The sequence below is a fragment of the Dermacentor andersoni genome, chromosome 3 (genome assembly GCF_023375885.2).
Source record: "Dermacentor andersoni chromosome 3, qqDerAnde1_hic_scaffold, whole genome shotgun sequence".
Classification (NCBI taxonomy): Eukaryota; Metazoa; Arthropoda; class Arachnida; order Ixodida; family Ixodidae; genus Dermacentor; species Dermacentor andersoni.
Genome location: NC_092816.1, coordinates 191,911,033 through 191,929,937, shown reverse-complemented (window position 1 = coordinate 191,929,937; position 18,905 = coordinate 191,911,033).

Here is an 18,905-nt window from a genome sequence, read left to right as displayed (position 1 = left end):
CGAACTCCCTAGGGGCCGCGAAAACAACCGAAAAATCGGCCATTTGGAAAAAATAAATGCATGTCATTTATGTCCTTAAGGGCTCAAACCGCCCCAGGCACATTCGAAAATACTCTGAAGGCCTGTTACTACACGTATTAGGCATATCAATGCTCGTACTGTGAACGGAGATACCGGGTGCACGCGTGTATAATTAAGGAATGCATAGTGCGTCCGTACGCAAGTACGGGGCAGGAACCTGGAGGCTTACGAAAAGGGCTCTACTGAAACTGAGGACGACGCAACGAGCTATGGAAACAAGAATAATGGGTGTAACGTTGAGAGATAAGAAAAGAGCAGATTGGGTGAGGGGAAAACGCGAGGTAATGACATCTTAGTTGAAATCAAGAAAAAGAAATGGGCGTGGGCAAGACATGTAATGAGGAGGGAAGATAACCGATGGTCATTAAGGGTTACGGATTATATTCCAATGGAAGGGAAGCGTAGCAGGGGGATGCCACAAAGTTAGGTGGGCGGATGAGATAAAGAAGTTTGCAGGGACGACCTGGCCACAATTAGTACATGACCGGGGTAGTTGTAGAAGTATGGGAGAGGCCTTTGCCCTGCAGTGGGCGTAACTAAGCTGATGATGATGACTGTCTCGTGGCAATAGCCCCTTCCCAATCTTGTTATGCTTCACTGCAATAGTTTGCGTATGCTTCACCAAGTAACATTTCTGTACCGAGGCGAAGCTGACTATCGGGCACCGGCATTATGCAACGCACCGTGCTTTCCAAGCTTCTAAGCCAATCACAAGGTCCACAAAGGCGGAGTCGGTGCCATTGCTGACAGCGGCGAATTCTTTCAATGGAAAACACGGCACCCAATGGCAAGAAGCATAATCGCGAACGCCGAAGCAGCTAGGTATAGCGTTGCCGCAGTGGTGGCTACGGGTGCCAGCGCATCTGCGTGCGAGAGCGCCGGTTCCAGTCGGCGAGGTTAATCAAAACGGCAGCGGTGGTTGCTTTGATTAATGCCCTTTCGGACCTGCGGTCACAATAAAAAGCACCGGAAAATCGGACGGCGAAGGGTGCTTGCGTCTGAAACTTCAGACGTTCTGATACATTGCCTCTATGGAGTGCATGGTGGTGCCGCGAAGCTGTGCAAATTATCGGGCATCCGGCAAGTCGGTCGTTGACTGTACACTGGCAACTCCTCGAGCTGACGACAGGGCATCAAATACGATTCATTACGATTCATGTCTGTTGCTCTAGCCAGCATTACCGCGACTTTGGACCCTTTCAACAAAATCACAGCTAATTTTCCCTGACAGAGGTACAAATTCCCCGAGTTTTCCCTGAGTTTTTCGAGACTACTCAATATTCCTCGAGATTCCCGGTTTTTCCGCTTGGTAGACACCCTCATTATGTCTCCTACATCATCATAATCGGCCTGGCCGCGTCCACTGCAGGGCAAAGGCCTCTCCCATACTTCTCCAACTACCCCGGTCATGTGCTAACCCGCCCATTTCACGGCGCGATGGCACATTTGCCCTGCCCTAGCGGATTAGTCGCGAAACGTTTTGGAAGGGACGCGCGCGCGACCGCGCGGCCAGATTAAGGAGTCTAGAATACCTAGCCATATATTGGGGGAAAGTACCCCGGAAAAAAAGAAGCGCTTGGACACGCGCTGTTGCAAACGCTCGTGCCATGTACCGCGTTGAAACTCTACTGGTAGCTCGACGTCGGTGCGGTGCCGGCAGGGCCGGATTAAGAAAAATGGGGGCCCGAGGGTAATGCGCATGCAGGCCCCCTTTCCCTATACTGACCCCCCCCCCCCCCCTGTCGCCTGCTACGCTACTGAAAATATGCCATCTTTCGTTTTAATTCCACCTCATTAAAAAGAACGAAGTGCGATCAACGGGATTAGTATTATTATTACTATTATTATAATTATAAGGAAAACAAAACTTGCTTAAAGCGCGTGCAATTGTAAAACCAACACATACGTTCGCTTTGTGATTATTCTGCTTTCAGTTTTCAGCAAAAGCTAGGCTTTGAGGGAAAGTTTGGTGCACTCAAGACAAACAAGAACGTAGAAAAGACAACACAGCTCAGATGTCGATCCTTCTAAGCTAGGCTTTGTTTGCATCACTATGTTTAATCCCGTGAGAAGACGCATTGTTGTATCCAAAACATTCTTTATTAAAATTCAAGCATAAGACTGCAGCAATCGTTATACACGTTGCTCTATAAATATGTAATAGATATATACAATACTTAAAGCAATAAAAACACCATAAGATGCACTGGAATACAGATGAAAATCACCAACTGTAATTACAAAACATAATTTCAAAATATTTTCGTTAAAGGTAAGACAAGAAGGGACCACACCAAATAAACGTGGCACTATCAAAAACAACAAAATAAAGTTTTTCATAAGCACGCTAAATATCACAAGAATAAACAAGAGACGAACAACGAAGATTTGCATATCTTGAATTACACTGCTGAGCGTTTCATTGGCAACGTGGAGGCTGGGAGGCGACACAACGAACTTATTGGAACTATTAATATATAGCGTAAACAGTCCACTTTTAAAATGGCATCTTTCCCGCCTTCGCTTTGGCGAAATCAGATATAGTCTGTTCGAAGGATAGATCGCGGAGGTCACTTTCAATGCACATGATAGCAAACGAGTTCACCTTGTCGTCAAGGTGGCTCGAACAAACGCGATTTTTTATCAGCGAGGACTTGGAAAACGATCGTTCGGTCTCACAGTTTGCCACGCGTATGCTTAAGTACATTCACAAAGCAATACAAAGGTTCGGAAACACATGAATAAGCTTTCTTTCGTGCAGCAACTTCATTATTCCCAGGGGACTCGTGTCCTGGCACACAGAATTGTGCAGAAAGTTCGCAAACGGAACGATTACAGTGGAAAATGCTAGCTCAAAATCATTTCCGTCGGTTTTCACCAGCTTCTCAGCCTGCTGTACCAGAGAGGCCTCACTCCCAACTTCTGTCAGCAATTTTAAGAATCCGAACCTTTCGCAGAGTTCAGTGTAGGTAGCCTTTCGCACTCGCAAAGCAGAGCCTATAGACTGTCAAGTACAACATTCTAGGTCTCTCTATGATCCCTCTATGACAATAGTGCAGCCAGCAGCCTCCTCTTCGAGGCACGAGCCGGCGCTCTCAGAACTCTGGTTTACAGCCGGCGCTTTGACGACAATGTAGGAAGCGCTATCTGCAGAATGTGTGATGCGGACGAAGAGACAATTGAACATTTGGTCCTGCACTGCGCGAACCTCACACCAGCGACTATAGATGGCACCACACTACCGCGAGCGCTTGGCTTCTCCCGCAGCGTTCCATCAAGCGGCGGTGACCACGTGGCCACAACCAAGAGTCGACGCAATGAGTGGTGGGCCATAGTGCGCGCGCATTACCGGCCAAACGTGGCGTGTGCCTGAATGCATGTGTGACTGTGCTTATGTGTGCGTGTACCTAATTGTTACCTACCTAGGCCAGGGCATCGCTACTTTTTCACGGCGATGCCCACCCATTACAGAGGGCGAGGCCACTAAATCCAATCCAATTCAAGTAAACAACGTTCCTAATAGGAGGTCAGAAATTTTGGCTTTGGGAGTTCATAGTGGCTTTCTTTTCTTTTTTTCTTTCTTAACTTAGGTAGGACATTAGGCAGTATAATAGCAAGAGCTTGGTGGCTCAACCCACAGCCTCGTTCCAAAGGGGACGCTCATAATATCCATCCATCCATGCACATAAGCGTGTGTGCGTGTGTGTGTGTGTGTGTGTGTGTGCGTGCGTGTGCGTGTGCGTGCGGGCGGGCGTGCGGGCGTGCGTGCGTGCGCGCGCGCGCGCGCGACGGATTTCTGTATGGATGTCCCGATGCTTACGTAGGTTCTACGCCGCGATATTCTAGCGATGACATTCCTTTTCGCACTTGGTCAGAGGTTTGAGTGACGCTCAGCTCGCGTTATTAACGTTATCAGCCGGCCGTCAACGTTGGGTAATAAGCGGGGCAGTCGAGCGGAAGGCATCGCTACGAAATGGTGTCGTACTTGCACCTGGTTCCTTGTATGCGCCAAAGAAAGCGTAGCGAGAGTGTTTTTTTTTTTCGTTTTTGCAAATAACAATAACGTACACTATGCTTATGACGTGCTAGTTCTCAGCTGGAAAACAACGTACGCATTTCGTAGGCCTAGTCGCATCCATCGCTTCGCTTCCTGGAGTCGGCCATGTTGGTTTTGGAGAGGGAGGAACCGTTGCTCCCATGCATGAGGGAGGAATCTTGCTCCATTTAAAGAGGAACATAGGCGACATCGCCGTTTCTTCCTTATTGGAGCAAGCGTCAGTCCTTTTTTTTCTTCGAGTGTAGTTATAAGAGGAGGCGCACATAGCAACAGGAGCTTCTCCAGAGGAGCTAGGTTACTTTCATTTGACTACTGACGTCTACATAAATGAATGAGCTCAAGAGCAAGCACGAAATCTTAAGACATAAAAGAGAGCACTCAGGCAGTATACAAACTACACAAACTACACACTGCATATTCATCCTGCATGCCGAGCGCACTAATAGATGAAGCACTTGTTCTTGCACATGAAAACCAAATCACCGAAGCCCTTGTCCTGCAAAAAAAAAAACACTGCGCATGCACACCAGGGCATCACATTGCAGGCTGGTCATCAGGCACACTTAGCACATCACCAGATGGAGAACATGTTCATGTGGCACATACGAAAAGCAACTATCAAAGCACTAAGCCAGCACACTCAGAACACCCTTTCAATAATACAATATGGCATCACATCGAGGCTTTGCGTCCTGCACACCAATTGTTCGCAGAGTGACTATGCTGCGGGTCGTGTGAAGTGAAGTCTGTGCTGTCCCATGCTCCCATCATCTGGTCAATTATCCTTCACTGAGACGGTAAAGCAAGACGTCATGACGGCGATCGGAGCCGTGCTAATCCTGCTCATGGGAGTTTACAAATCCTTGCTCAGTGCGAAGGGCCAGAAATGTAAAGCGAGTACATCACCAGGAGCACAAGTTCTTGCGGCATGTGGAAAAAGATCGCCAAAGTTCTGCCGTCTTGCATAATTACTGGACAGAAATGGGGCATACTCGACACTTCTCGTTGTCTGGCGCTATCATAGCGTGCCATGACAAATGAAATCTTGTGGCACATCAAATGAAACTAATCCCTCTTGTCCTCTACGAACAATGAAGTGTGGTTAAATTTAACACTTTAGCTTCACCATTGAAATAACTGTCTTTGTCTACCAGCCGTTGCCACGATTACGAACTAGCTACGAAAATATGCTGTCTTCCAGCTGTCTGTCGCTTTCTGCAACAAAATAAATACTGTGTTTGCAGCGACTATATTTACACTTTTCACGGCTCCAATTTGCTGGGTAATGTAGTCAACTACTGGGCTGCTCGGAACATTGCAGCATCCTGTCATGCGTCTGCCTGCCCGCCTTGTAGAGTGCGGCCACCGCCTGATCCTTGTCGTCGAACGTGCCTGCGTCTCCATCAAAGTCGTCGATGCCGGAGCTGCCATCTGGCTCTGCAAACTCAGCACGAATGCACAAGTTGTGCCGCATTGCGCAGGTGGCAATGATTTCAGAAATAAACATTGGCCCATAGCAGAGCGCCCGTTGCCGCTGCAGACACCCTAAGCACATCTTCAGGACGCGAATAGTACCACCAAAGAATAGTACCACCGAAGTACCACCAAAGATGCGATGACCAGGAACCGGTGTGACAAGCTTTAGCTGGAGTGGATAGCTGCTGTCACGTGCACATTATTTAACAATGCTTTGCACACTAAATAGGTACCCTACTTGAAGACATGAGACAGCAAACATTATTTGCGTAACATTACCGTATCTTAGAGAATATATTTAAATAACGCACGTTTTTATTTAACGGCGCTTAGCATCTAAAAGCTGCAGTGACGGTATCGTATATTGCCTTGACTATTATGATTATCTTCAGTCAGCCAGTGTTCATTTGAATGCATTTCAAGCTAAATGCACGTTTAATTTCATATTGTTTCACCTGCACTAGTTACAGTAACTATACGGTCACATTAAATTGCACAGATCACTGTTTATTTCCTGACAAAATTGTGAGTGATATTTATGAATATTCAGAAATCTGCAAAATATGCTTGACATAAGCACAGATGTTAAAAAATAGAAAATAGGTGAGCCGCCTTTAAGTACTAACGCAGTTTGGATTTGCTACTTTCATTCAAACTATGTGTTCACACCACCATAACGGTTGCTTCACGCAAATGTATTTTGTTCATTACAAGACATCCTCGGAGGCTCCTTGAGCGGCACTCTCCGTACGCGCTTGATGCTTTCCACACGAACGAGTCATGCACAGATCCTGGCTGTGATTTTTGAGGGCAGTTCTCAGGCTTGCGTCGCATACCTGAGAGATATTGCGGAGTGGTTACACTTTACCTAACACTTTATACGAAAAATGCAGAAAGTCATCGGGATGGCCACTGTTGAGCACCTGCGGTCGCACTGCCCGGTGAACAATTAGCATCCATTCATGCGAAAATGCTCGGTCGGAAGCATCAAAGTGGTGCGTCTAAAGGAAAGGCGAAGTTAGAAAGAGAACAGCGTGAAAAGAAGCTACCCAAAGATGACAAAGTACCTACTGGATGCAGCTTCCGGGGAGCATTATGATCGCTCTACCCAGAGTCCGTGTCAAACTCTCAATAGTACCGACTGTGCTTCTGTGGCGGACTTGCCGACTCCAAAACCACGGTTTCCTGGCAAGAAGCAAGCTTTGACTCATCTTGGTTGTCTGGATCCTGTGAAAACGGCGCCAACCTCGGTCATCCATATTTCTGAGCAACCGACGCTAACCGAGCCCTGTCCTGCTACTCGGCCGGGCCCCTGCCACAGAGCTCCAGGTGTCCGGTCAGCCACGCCCGATTTCTAGTACTGCTGATCAACAGGTGCCAAACCTCACCGATGAGCCTCATTCTACTGACGAGCGCCAGGAAACAACATTCTAAGAACTGACTCACTTGTTTCCTGTTAGTTTGGCTTCAAATAATCATGTTCCCACACAACAAGTGTGCCTCGAGAGGACGAATGAGACGGCTTCTCTTTGCGGCAACAGAGGAGTACAGACAACCCCGAAGCAAGAGGTACGTTGCAAGATTGTCCGAAGTGACCCTGTTAAGTGGCCGGACGTTATTACATACGGAGTTTATGCCTTGAGAAAGGGTCATTTTATTTTCAAAATCGGGCAGAAAATTTTCATTCTTCCGAAAGGCAATACAAAACTCAGAAACGCTATATTTCACCTCATCATTTCTTGCGAAAGGCGGTAAATGGGGAGGCGTACGAGCGACACTGGTTCATGTACTCCGAGTCCAAAGGTTCCGTTTACTGTTTCATGTGCAAACTATTTTTGATTTCAAGCAACCCCAGTGCTTTCACCACGCACGCCTTTTCCGGTTGGAAAAGAGAAGAAGAAAAGGTTTGCGCACATGGAAATAGCGTCGAGCACCGGAACTACGTGGCAGCACGGCTCGCCCGCTCTAACCCGAGCAGCACAATTGACAAGGAGCTGGTTAAGCATCTTGTCACTGAGACCATTGAGACCGTGATGTCCCTCTTGACGACCAATGGCATCTCAATTGATGACTGTAGGGGCCAAGGTTATGATAATGCGAGTAATATGTCAGGAAAATACAAAGGACTGCAAGCTCAAATCAATCACCTGAACGAATTCGCAGTCTATGTCCTGTGTGTGCTGGTCATTCACTGAACTTAGTTGGCACGAGTAGCGTTGACAGTTGCCTTGAGACAGTAAAAGTTTTCACTGTAAACGCGCCGTAGTTGCTCAGTCGCTATGGCGTTGGGCTGCTGAGCACGAGGTCGCGGGATCGAATCCCGGCCACGGCGGCCGCATTTCGGTGGCGGCGAAATGCGAAAACACCCGTGTGCTTAGATTTGGGCGCACGTTAAAAACCCCAGGTGGTCGAAATTTCCCGAGTCCTCCACTACGGCGTGCCTGATAATCAAATGGCGATTTTCTGGTGCGAAATTTTGGAGCGCTTTGACAAAACGAGCGCAGCACTTCAGAAACCAGGCCTAGACATTTCAACTGCTGTAGACCTGCTGAGCTCTCTAGGAGGCTTTGTTAATTCTTTGCGACCTCTCTTTGATACCTTCGAAGAGAGAGCACGCACGCTAAGTACATATCAATGTTATCAGGATGAGGGCGAACGCATCGTTTTGAGTAAGCACCCGGACGGAAAAAGCGATGGTGGGCTAAAGGTATGAATGAATGGATGTGTATTGTTTAGTGGCGCAAGGGCCAGTTACGGCCAAAGAGCGCCATGACTGATAATGTTGTGTTAAGCGCTGATTTGTGAGTTGCGATGGTGGGATGTAACATGGCTGTAAAGTGGCCTAAAATCAAACCTTATCATAGAAGCGTAAAATGATATATAGTGTAAAATTATGATAGTGATACATATAGTATATTGATATAGTACGCGTGGTAAGTGATCATGAAGCTAAAATGCAAGAATATGGAATAAGCACCTATGCCTCCGGGAGGCCTTTGAGCCCGAAGGCTGGGAGGCAGGTGCTTTCTTTAATGCAGTTACCGCAGCAGAAACCTCAGTTAAGAGGCCGTGCTACGGATTTATGGTGATATGACATGAAAACTACGTACATCTTTTAAAAATTTGAACAACGATTGATATTTAAAGCCTGGTTCTGTACCTATGATCATTAGAGGTTGAAGTGGAAAACGTTGCCGGTGTGGTAATGGAAAATGCTTTTTATTATTAGCGTCTAATTCAGTACATTGCAGCAGTATGTGAAGCACGGTAATTGGCTCACCACATTTATCACACATGGGCGGATCGCCACCGGACAAGAGGTATGCGTGTGTGCTGTATGTGTGTCCTATCCTGAGTCTGCAAAGTGTTACTTCTGTGTGGCGGTTCTTTGATACCTGCGGCCAGTTGCCAAGATAAGGCTTGATAACATGTAATTTATTTGCTGTTTCTTTATCCCATAAGCGCTGCCAGAAATATATTAGTTTCTTTCTTATTGAGGGCTTGAGGTCCATTACAGGAATAGTCGTGGAAGTGTCTGCAACGTTCGCGTGGACGGATGTGGCTAGCTGGTCAGCTAACACGTTTCCCTCTATTTCTCGGTGCCCCGGCACCCAGCATAAGACGATATGCTGCTTAGACGCATAGGTGTTTAGCAATACTGAGTAAAGAAAAATAATTACAGGGTTTTGATATTTCTTGACAGTTTTCAAAGCATTTACGACGCTCAAAGAGTCTGTGTATATAACTGCCTTTGGGATATTAAATTCGTTAATGTGTTTAACAGCGGCCAATATCGCGTAGGCCTCTGCTGTGAAAATACTTGTGTTAGGGTGCAGAACACCAGCATCCGAAAAGGATGGACCGACCGCTGCGTAAGATACGCCAGAATTACACTTCGATGCGTCTGTAAAGAATTCAGGAGAGGAGTATTTGTGCTGTAATTCGAGGAAATACATTCGTATATGCGCGACAGGCGCGCACTTTGTAACAGCTACGAAAGATATATCACAGTCTATTGGTTGCCACTGCCATGGCGGGGGCCGTATAGCAGGGGACATAAGGTGGTATTCAAGCAGTGGAACCCTTGTTTCTTCAGCCATGTCTCTGACAAGCAGTGAGTAAGGCTTTGCCACTGTGGGCCTGTTGCGAAAAAAGTTGACTACTGCACAAATCGTTTATGGTGGAAAACGCGGGCTGCTCAGTGCGTTCACTCTCAGAAAATACATGAAAGACGAATATGCTCTCTGCAGATGAAGTGACCACTCATCCGATTCAACGTAAAGGCTTTCCACTGGGCTTGTTCTAAAGGCGCATGTGGACAAGCGAATGCCTAAGTGGTGGACAGAGCAGTTGGAGTAGCCGACTGGTAAACTGTGGCTCCATTGTCTAGTCGTGTGCGTATAAGGCTTTTATACAAGTTCATGAGACATTTTCTGTCACTGCCCCAGGTTGTGCGTGAGAGCACCTTTAAGATATTCATTGTTTTCATGCACTTGTTTTTAAGATATTTTACGTGCTGCACAGAGGTTAGTTTCGCGTCTAAAATTATGCCTAAGAATTTATGTTCCCTGTTTACGGGCAAACGCTCACCATGCAACACAATTTCAGGATCAGGGTGCAGGCCTCTTTTTCTAGAGAAAATGACACAGGTGCTTTTTTGTGGGTTCAGTCTGAACCCGTTCTCATCAGCCCATTTGGAGACCCTGTTAAGACCAAGCTGGACTTGTCGCTCACAGATTGCAAGAGAACTTGATTGAAAACCTATCTGTAGATCGTCAACATAAGTTGAATAGAAAATGTTATGTGGTATGTGTAGACGAAGAGAATTCATTTTTACTATAAAGAGCGTGCAACTGAGCACCCCACCCTGCGGCACTCCAGTTTCCTGTAGAAATTTCTGTGACAGACCATTGCCCACTCGAACACGGAATGTCCGATTCGACAGATAACTTTCGATAACATTGAACATATTTCCGTGTATACCTAACTGTGAGAGGTCTCTCAATATCCCAAACCGCCACGTTGTATCATAGGCTTTCTCCATATCTAAGAATACTGATAAGAAAAACTGCTTATGGACAAAAGCTTCGCGGATACGTGCCTCGATACGTATTAGATGGTCAGTGGTGGATCGACCCTCCCGAAACTCGCACTGGTATGGGTCCAGCAATTTGTTTGATCTAGGAGGTGTAGTAGGCGACAGTTAATCATTTTTTCGAATACTTTGCACAGGCAACTTGTTAATGCTATAGGTCTGTAACTTGATACAGAGGAAGGATCCTTTCCGTGCTTCAGTATTGGAATTATAATAGCCTCCTTCCAAGCAGAGGGGATCTCGCCGGAAGACCATATAGCGTTGTAAAGGGAAATGAGGGTTTTCTGTGTTTCGCATGGTAGTTGTTTTAACATCTCATATATTACGCGATCTGAACCTGGGGCGGATGTATTACAGCAGTTCAGTGCTGCCTGCAGTTCTGCTATGCAGAATGGTTCATTGTACGGCGCACTTCTTGCACATTTCCTTTCTATCTTTTGCTTCTCTATTCGTGTTTTGTACTTTAGGAATGTTTCGGTGTAGTGTGAGGAGCTGGATACGTGTTCAAAGTGTGTGCCAAGAAAGTTGGCTTGGTCTTCCAGGCTTTCTCCGTGGCTATTTACTAAAGGCAGGGAATACGTTTGTTGTCCATTAACTTTTTTTCACTCTATTCCATTCTTTTCTCTCATCTGTGTACGAGTTGATGCTTGATATAAACTTCGTCCAACTCTCTCGTCTTGCTTGTCGGCGCGTTCTCCTTGCCTGGGATTTGACATGTTTAATGTTTTTCAGGTTTTCAGCTGTTGAAGAATCGCGAAATATCGCCCACGCTTTGTTCTGGATCCTCCGTGCTTGCCTGCATGCATCGTTCCACCAGGGAACACGCCGTTTGGAACCTATGCCGCTCGCTTGAGTAATACATTTACATGCGGCATCAAGTATAAAAGCTGTAAAATATGCAACAGCGTCATCTATGGTTATAGCGCACATCTCAGACCAGGTCATGTGTGTAAGAGTTCGGTACTGTTCCCAATCGGCTGAGTCAACCTTCCACCGAGGGACCTGCGGGGGAAGTTGATCTTGTTTCGGCGTAGTTAGGATTATTGGGAAATGGTCACTCCCATACGGGTTCTTAAGCACATTCCATTTAAAATAGGGTAAAAGCGTCGGCGATAAAATGCTAAGATCTATGGCAGAGTATGACTTGTTGGACAGGTTAACATATGTGGGCTCCTTCGTGTTCAAGAGACATGTTCCAGAGGAAAAAAGCACCTGTTCAATGACGCGACCTCGCGCATCACAGCGTGAATCGCCCCACAAAGTACTGTGTGCATTAAAATCACCAAGAATAAAATAAGGATCCGGGAGCTCATCTATTAATGACTCTAAGTCGCGTCTGTGAAGGTGATAATGTGGTGGTATATACAGAGAACAGATTGTAATGAGTTTATTTAAAAGCACGGCTCGAACGGCCACGGCCTCAAGGGCCGTTTGGAGCTTTAAATGCTGACACGCTACACTTCTGTCAGCAATAATGGCTACACCGCCAGATGATGCGACAGCATCCTCGCGGTCTTTGCGAAACGTAACATACTTTTGGAGAAAGCTTGTGTGTTTAGGTTTTAAGTGTGTTTCCTGTAAACACAGCACTTTTGTATTGTGTTTTTGGATGAGTTCCTGCACATCATCAAGGTTTCTAAGGAGACCTCGGACGTTCCATTGAATTATCTTTGTATCCATGTTGGCAGCAAATATGTGCTGTGTGTACAGAAACAGAGGTAGTGATTATGGAAATTGCAGATATTAAATTACAGAGCCCTTTCGAGGCCCCGTAATCGGGGTTTTGCCCTTTCTGGAGCGTTCGAGGGAGCCTCGCCGCTCCTTAGGCGTTTGGTGCGCCTTCAGGACAGGTGTAGTGTCCATTGCCTCTAGTGAGGCTCCGGACACGTGCTCTTGCGAGCGAGAGGTTACCAGAGAGAGTCCCGCCTTGGAGGGCAAGACCCCTGCGCCCACCAGCCCGGAGGTCGATGGGGCTCCCTGAGGGATTTGGCTGCGCCGGCTGTTGCCAGCGCTGGAAGGGGCCGGGGATGTTGGGGCAGCCTCGGCTGCGCCCACCTGCGGGGTCTGCTGTGTTGGCGTAGCAGCGTAAGTATCAGGTGTTTGGTCTGTATTTCCTTATTATCCCGCCTCATCTTAATTCGCTTAACGTTGATGACATACCGCTCACTGAAGCCCTCCAAGAGCTCAGCCTCGGTCAACTCCAAGAGATCATCATCGGAGACTACGCCACGGGTTGTATTCATAGTACGATGCGGAGTTACTGTTACTTTGGCGTCGCCAAATGATACTAGATTGGGTAGCTTTTCATATTGCTTCAGGTTGCGGAGCTCCAAGAGGAGATCACCGCTTGCCATTCTGGATGCTTTGTAACCAGTACCAAAAACTTGGGTCAGAGACTTGGACACGAGGAATGGTGAGATTGTTCGAACGGGTTTGTTTGGTGTTTCAGAGTGGACTACATAGATTCGAGGAAAAATTTCTTTTTGACGGGCGAAAAATTCAGACATCATCGGTGCGCCCCCTCTTCAGGGAACGATCAGGTAGTGCGGGGAAAGAAGAAGCCATAAGAGATTGTAATTTCGGAAGTAACGCCAGCCACCCACCGTGGAGTCCTACAAGGGGACGCTGCAGGGCCTGTGAAACACGGCCTGCAAACGCCAGCTGTACATTACCACTATAACCAAATATGAAATAAGCTAGGTTGGCTATTCACACAAGGTTAACCCTTGCCGCCGTGAAGAAAGGAAGTAACTGGAAGAGAGAAGAAGCCAGGAAAGATCAAAAAGTGAGAGATAAAGACGAAGGTTTGAGGAGAGAGAGAGAGACAGGAAGAGGCGCCTGCCGATTTCCCCCAGGTGGGTCAGTCCGGGGGTGCCGTCTAGGTGAAGCAGATGCCAAAGAGGTGTGTTGCCTCCGCCGGGGGGCCTTAAATGTCCAAACACCCGGCATCGGCTCAACCCCCAGGATCCCCCTTTCCCCGGACACGGCAAAGCCGCGCACAGCTACAAGCGGGAGGGTCCAACCCTCGTGTGCTCGGGTACGTGGTGTCGCAACACACCAAACGCCTGCTGACGCAGACGCCCCTGCGGGTTGGGCTACAGGTAGAAAAAAGTTTATCGTAGAGACCTAGAATGTTGTACTTGACAGTCTATAGGCTCTGCTTTGCGAGTGCGAAAGGCTGCCTACACTGAACTCTGCGAAAGGTTCGGATTCTTAAAATTGCTGACAGAAGTTGGGAGTGAGGCCTCTCTGGTACAGCAGGCTGAGAAGCTGGTGAAAACCGACGGAAATGATTTTGAGCTAGCATTTTCCACTGTAATCGTTCCGTTTGCGAACTTTCTGCACAATTCTGTGTGCCAGGACACGAGTCCCCTGGGAATAATGAAGTTGCTGCACGAAAGAAAGCTTATTCATGTGTTTCCGAACCTTTGTATTGCTTTGTGAATGTACTTAAGCATACGCGTGGCAAACTGTGAGACCGAACGATCGTTTTCCAAGTCCTCGCTGATAAAAAATCGCGTTTGTTCGAGCCACCTTGACGACAAGGTGAACTCGTTTGCTATCATGTGCATTGAAAGTGACCTCCGCGATCTATCCTTCGAACAGACTATATCTGATTTCGCCAAAGCGAAGGCGGGAAAGATGCCATTTTAAAAGTGGACTGTTTACGCTATATATTAATAGTTCCAATAAGTTCGTTGTGTCGCCTCCCAGCCTCCACGTTGCCAATGAAACGCTCAGCAGTGTAATTCAAGATATGCAAATCTTCGTTGTTCGTCTCTTGTTTATTCTTGTGATATTTAGCGTGCTTATGAAAAACTTTATTTTTGTTGTTTTTGATAGTGCCACGTTTATTTGGTGTGGTCCCTTCTTGTCTTACCTTTAACGAAAATATTTTGAAATTATGTTTTGTAATTACAGTTGGTGATTTTCATCTGTATTCCAGTGCATTTTATGGTGTTTTTATTGCTTTAAGTATTGTATATATCTATTACATATTTATAGAGCAACGTGTATAACGATTGCTGCAGTCTTATGCTTGAATTTTAATAAAGAATGTTTTGGATACAACAATGCGTCTTCTCACGGGATTAAACATAGTGATGCAAAAAAAGCCTAGCTTAGAAGGATCGACATCTGAGCTGTGTTGTCTTTTCTACGTTCTTGTTTGTCTTGAGTGCACCAAACTTTCCCTCAAAGCCTAGCTTTTGCTGAAAACTGAACGCAGAATAATCACAAAGCGAACGTATGTGTTGGTTTTACAATTGCACGCGCTTTAAGCAAGTTTTGTTTTCCTTATAATTATAATAATAGTAATAATAATACTAATCCCGTTTATCGCACTTCGTTCTTTTTAATTAGGTGGAATTAAAACGAAAGATGGCATATTTTCAGTAGCGTAGCAGGCGACAGGGGGGGGGGGGGTCAGTATAGGGAAAGGGGGCCTGCATGCGCATTACCCTCGGGCCCCCATTTTTCTTAATCCGGCCCTGCCGGCACCGCACCGACGTCGAGCTACCAGTAGAGTTTCAACGCGGTACATGGCACGAGCGTTTGCAACAGCGCGTGTCCAAGCGCTTCTTTTTTTCCGGGGTACTTTCCCCCAATATATGGCTAGGTATTCTAGACTCCTTAATCTGGCCGCGCGGTCGCGCGCGCGTCCCTTCCAAAACGTTTCGCGACTAATCCGCTAGGGCAGGGCAAATGTGCCATCGCGCCGTGAAATGGGCGGGTTAGCACATGACCGGGGTAGTTGGAGAAGTATGGGAGAGGCCTTTGCCCTGCAGTGGACGCGGCCAGGCCGATTATGATGATGTAGGAGACATAATGAGGGTGTCTACCAAGCGGAAAAACCGGGAATCTCGAGGAATATTGAGTAGTCTCGAAAAACTCAGGGAAAACTCGGGGAATTTGTACCTCTGTCAGGGAAAATTAGCTGTGATTTTGTTGAAAGGGTCCAAAGTCGCGGTAATGCTGGCTAGAGCAACAGACATGAATCGTAATGAATCGTATTTGATGCCCTGTCGTCAGCTCGAGGAGTTGCCAGTGTACAGTCAACGACCGACTTGCCGGATGCCCGATAATTTGCACAGCTTCGCGGCACCACCATGCACTCCATAGAGGCAATGTATCAGAACGTCTGAAGTTTCAGACGCAAGCACCCTTCGCCGTCCGATTTTCCGGTGCTTTTTATTGTGACCGCAGGTCCGAAAGGGCATTAATCAAAGCAACCACCGCTGCCGTTTTGATGAACCTCGCCGACTGGAACCGGCGCTCTCGCACGCAGATGCGCTGGCACCCGTAGCCACCACTGCGGCAACGCTATACCTAGCTGCTTCGGCGTTCGCGATTATGCTTCTTGCCATTGGGTGCCGTGTTTTCCATTGAAAGAATTCGCCGCTGTCAGCAATGGCACCGACTCCGCCCTTGTGGACCTTGTGATTGGCTTAGAAGCTTGGAAAGCACGGTGCGTTGCATAATGCCGGTGCCCGATAGTCAGCTTCGCCTCGGTACAGAAATGTTACTTGGTGAAGCATACGCAAACTATTGCAGTGAAGCATAACAAGATTGGGAAGGGGCTATTGCCACGAGACAGTCATCATCATCAGCTTAGTTACGCCCACTGCAGGGCAAAGGCCTCTCCCATACTTCTACAACTACCCCGATCATGTACTAATTGTGGCCAGGTCGTCCCTGCAAACTTCTTTATCTCATCCGCCCACCTAACTTTGTGGCATCCCCCTGCTACGCTTCCCTTCCATTGGAATATAATCCGTAACCCTTAATGACCATCGGTTATCTTCCCTCCTCATTACATGTCTTGCCCACGCCCATTTCTTTTTCTTGATTTCAACTAAGATGTCATTACCTCGCGTTTTCCCCTCACCCAATCTGCTCTTTTCTTATCTCTCAACGTTACACCCATTATTCTTGTTTCCATAGCTCGTTGCGTCGTCCTCAGTTTCAGTAGAGCCCTTTTCGTAAGCCTCCAGGTTCCTGCCCCGTACTTGCGTACGGACGCACTATGCATTCCTTAATTATACACGCGTGCACCCGGTATCTCCGTTCACAGTACGAGCATTGATATGCCTAATACGTGTAGTAACAGGCCTTCAGAGTATTTTCGAATGTGCCTGGGGCGGTTTGAGCCCTTAAGGACATAAATGACATGAATTTATTTTTTCCAAATGGCCGATTTTTCGGTTGTTTTCGCGGCCCCTAGGGAGTTCGAAAAATCGGATGTGCACTGTGGAACTGACCAAGAAATTGCTTCAAATGGTCCGTGGGTCGAACGAGTGGCGGAAGGAGGACAAGAACAAAAAGGACCCACGCATTGAGGAATGAAAGGGAAAGGAAGCGTGCTGCCGCTGTCTTGAAGGAGCTTGAGCTCAAAGCACAGTGTTGGCTCATGCCGAGATGCAGGTGTCTCTTATCCAAAGAAAAACAAAATATTTAAAGCAATGAAACAACACTGAGATGTCGTGCGCGGGCTGAGAGTATGTAAGGACAGTTGAGGTTAACTTGCCAGCTGCTGAGAATCTCAATTGTGGCAAAATTCGAGCCTCATACCGCTGAGCTTGCTATCAGTTCATAGAAATAGCTCGTATTCGAAAATATTTGCGTCTGTATCTATCTCCTTTTTATTTGTATATGAGAATATCTGAGTCGATTTGCGATTTTTTCGAAGTCATCTTATTTGCTGTGCATTTGACTAACCCCTCCCTCCTATTCTCTTTTTGAATAACATAAACACTGCTCCTTAGTATTCAAACTGGATTAGGTCGCTTTTTAATTTGTTTTTCATATGCTTACTACAGAGTGACAGCATCGGGCAACATGGTTTAAGCCTGTCTTGACATAAAACATAGTTCTGCGTCACTCAGGCACTGCGTTCTTGGAAGCGGTATTCAAGCTAATAAACAAGGAAGGCTTAGGAATGAGGATTAACGGTGAATATCCCAGCAACCTTCGGTTTGCAGATGATACTGTCCTATTCAGCAAGACTTGGGACGATTCACAACAATTGATTGTGGACATAACAGAGAGAGTGGAAGTTTGGGGTTAAAGAATGGTAAGCAGAAGACAAAGATAATTATCAATAGCTGGGCAAGGGAACAGGAGTTCAGGATCGCCAGTCAGCCTCTTGTGTGGAGGAGTGCCATTACCTAGGTTATAGGTAAATGTTAATTATCTAGGTTAACTACTAAAAGGCGCCCCTCATCATGAGAAGAAAACTTACAGAAAAATAAGAATGGTTTAGTGCATACAGCAGACATTTTCAGATACTGACTGGAAACTTAGCCTTATAAATGAAACGAAAGGTGCACAATCAGTGCATTTTACTGTTGTTAATATATGGGGCAGAAACTAGGAGACCGATAAAGAAGCTTCAGAACAAGCACTGCTCAAAGAACGATGGAAGGAAAACTGTTAGGCGTAACGTTGCGAGACAAAAAGAGAGTGGTGGTGTGGATCAGAGAGCAAAGGGGCACAGCAGGTATTCTCATTTACATTAAACCAAAAACGGAGCTATGCAGGTCATCTAATTCGTAGGTTAGATAACCGGTAGACCGTTAGGAATACAAAATGAGTCAAGAGAAGGCAAGTGCAGTCGAGGACGGCAGAAGACTAGGCGAAGCGATGAAATGAGGAAATTCGCAGGCGCTAGTTGGAATCAGTTGGCGCAGGACAGGGGTAATTGGACATCGCAGGGAGAAGCCTTCGCCTTGAAGTGGATATAAAATAAGCTGAGTTTGGTGATTAAAAGGACTTGTTCTGTGGCCAGCTTGTATGACATTTTTAGGGGAATTAGTGCACTCAAACATACAGACACAACAATGAAAGGAAGACAGGCTTGTGACCGTGTGTGCGACCATGCATATTTTCCTTCAGGATATAGTACAACAGTTCGCCAGATGACTGTTGAAGAATAAAAAAAGCACACGGCAATATTTCCAAAGGTGGCAGGAACGTTTCTTTTTTTGAAACAGCACAGAAGTTCACGTCTCATAAATCCAAAATGAGAAAGAAATAGGACACATGTAACTGCAGCACCGCAATATAGTTTTTGAGTTACTAATTTTTGTAACAGGGAAAGAAATACCATTGAAAACTATACAAAACTATACAAAACTCTACAAACTGTACAAAGCTCTACAAAACACTACAGGCTATACAAAACTCTACAAAGTATAC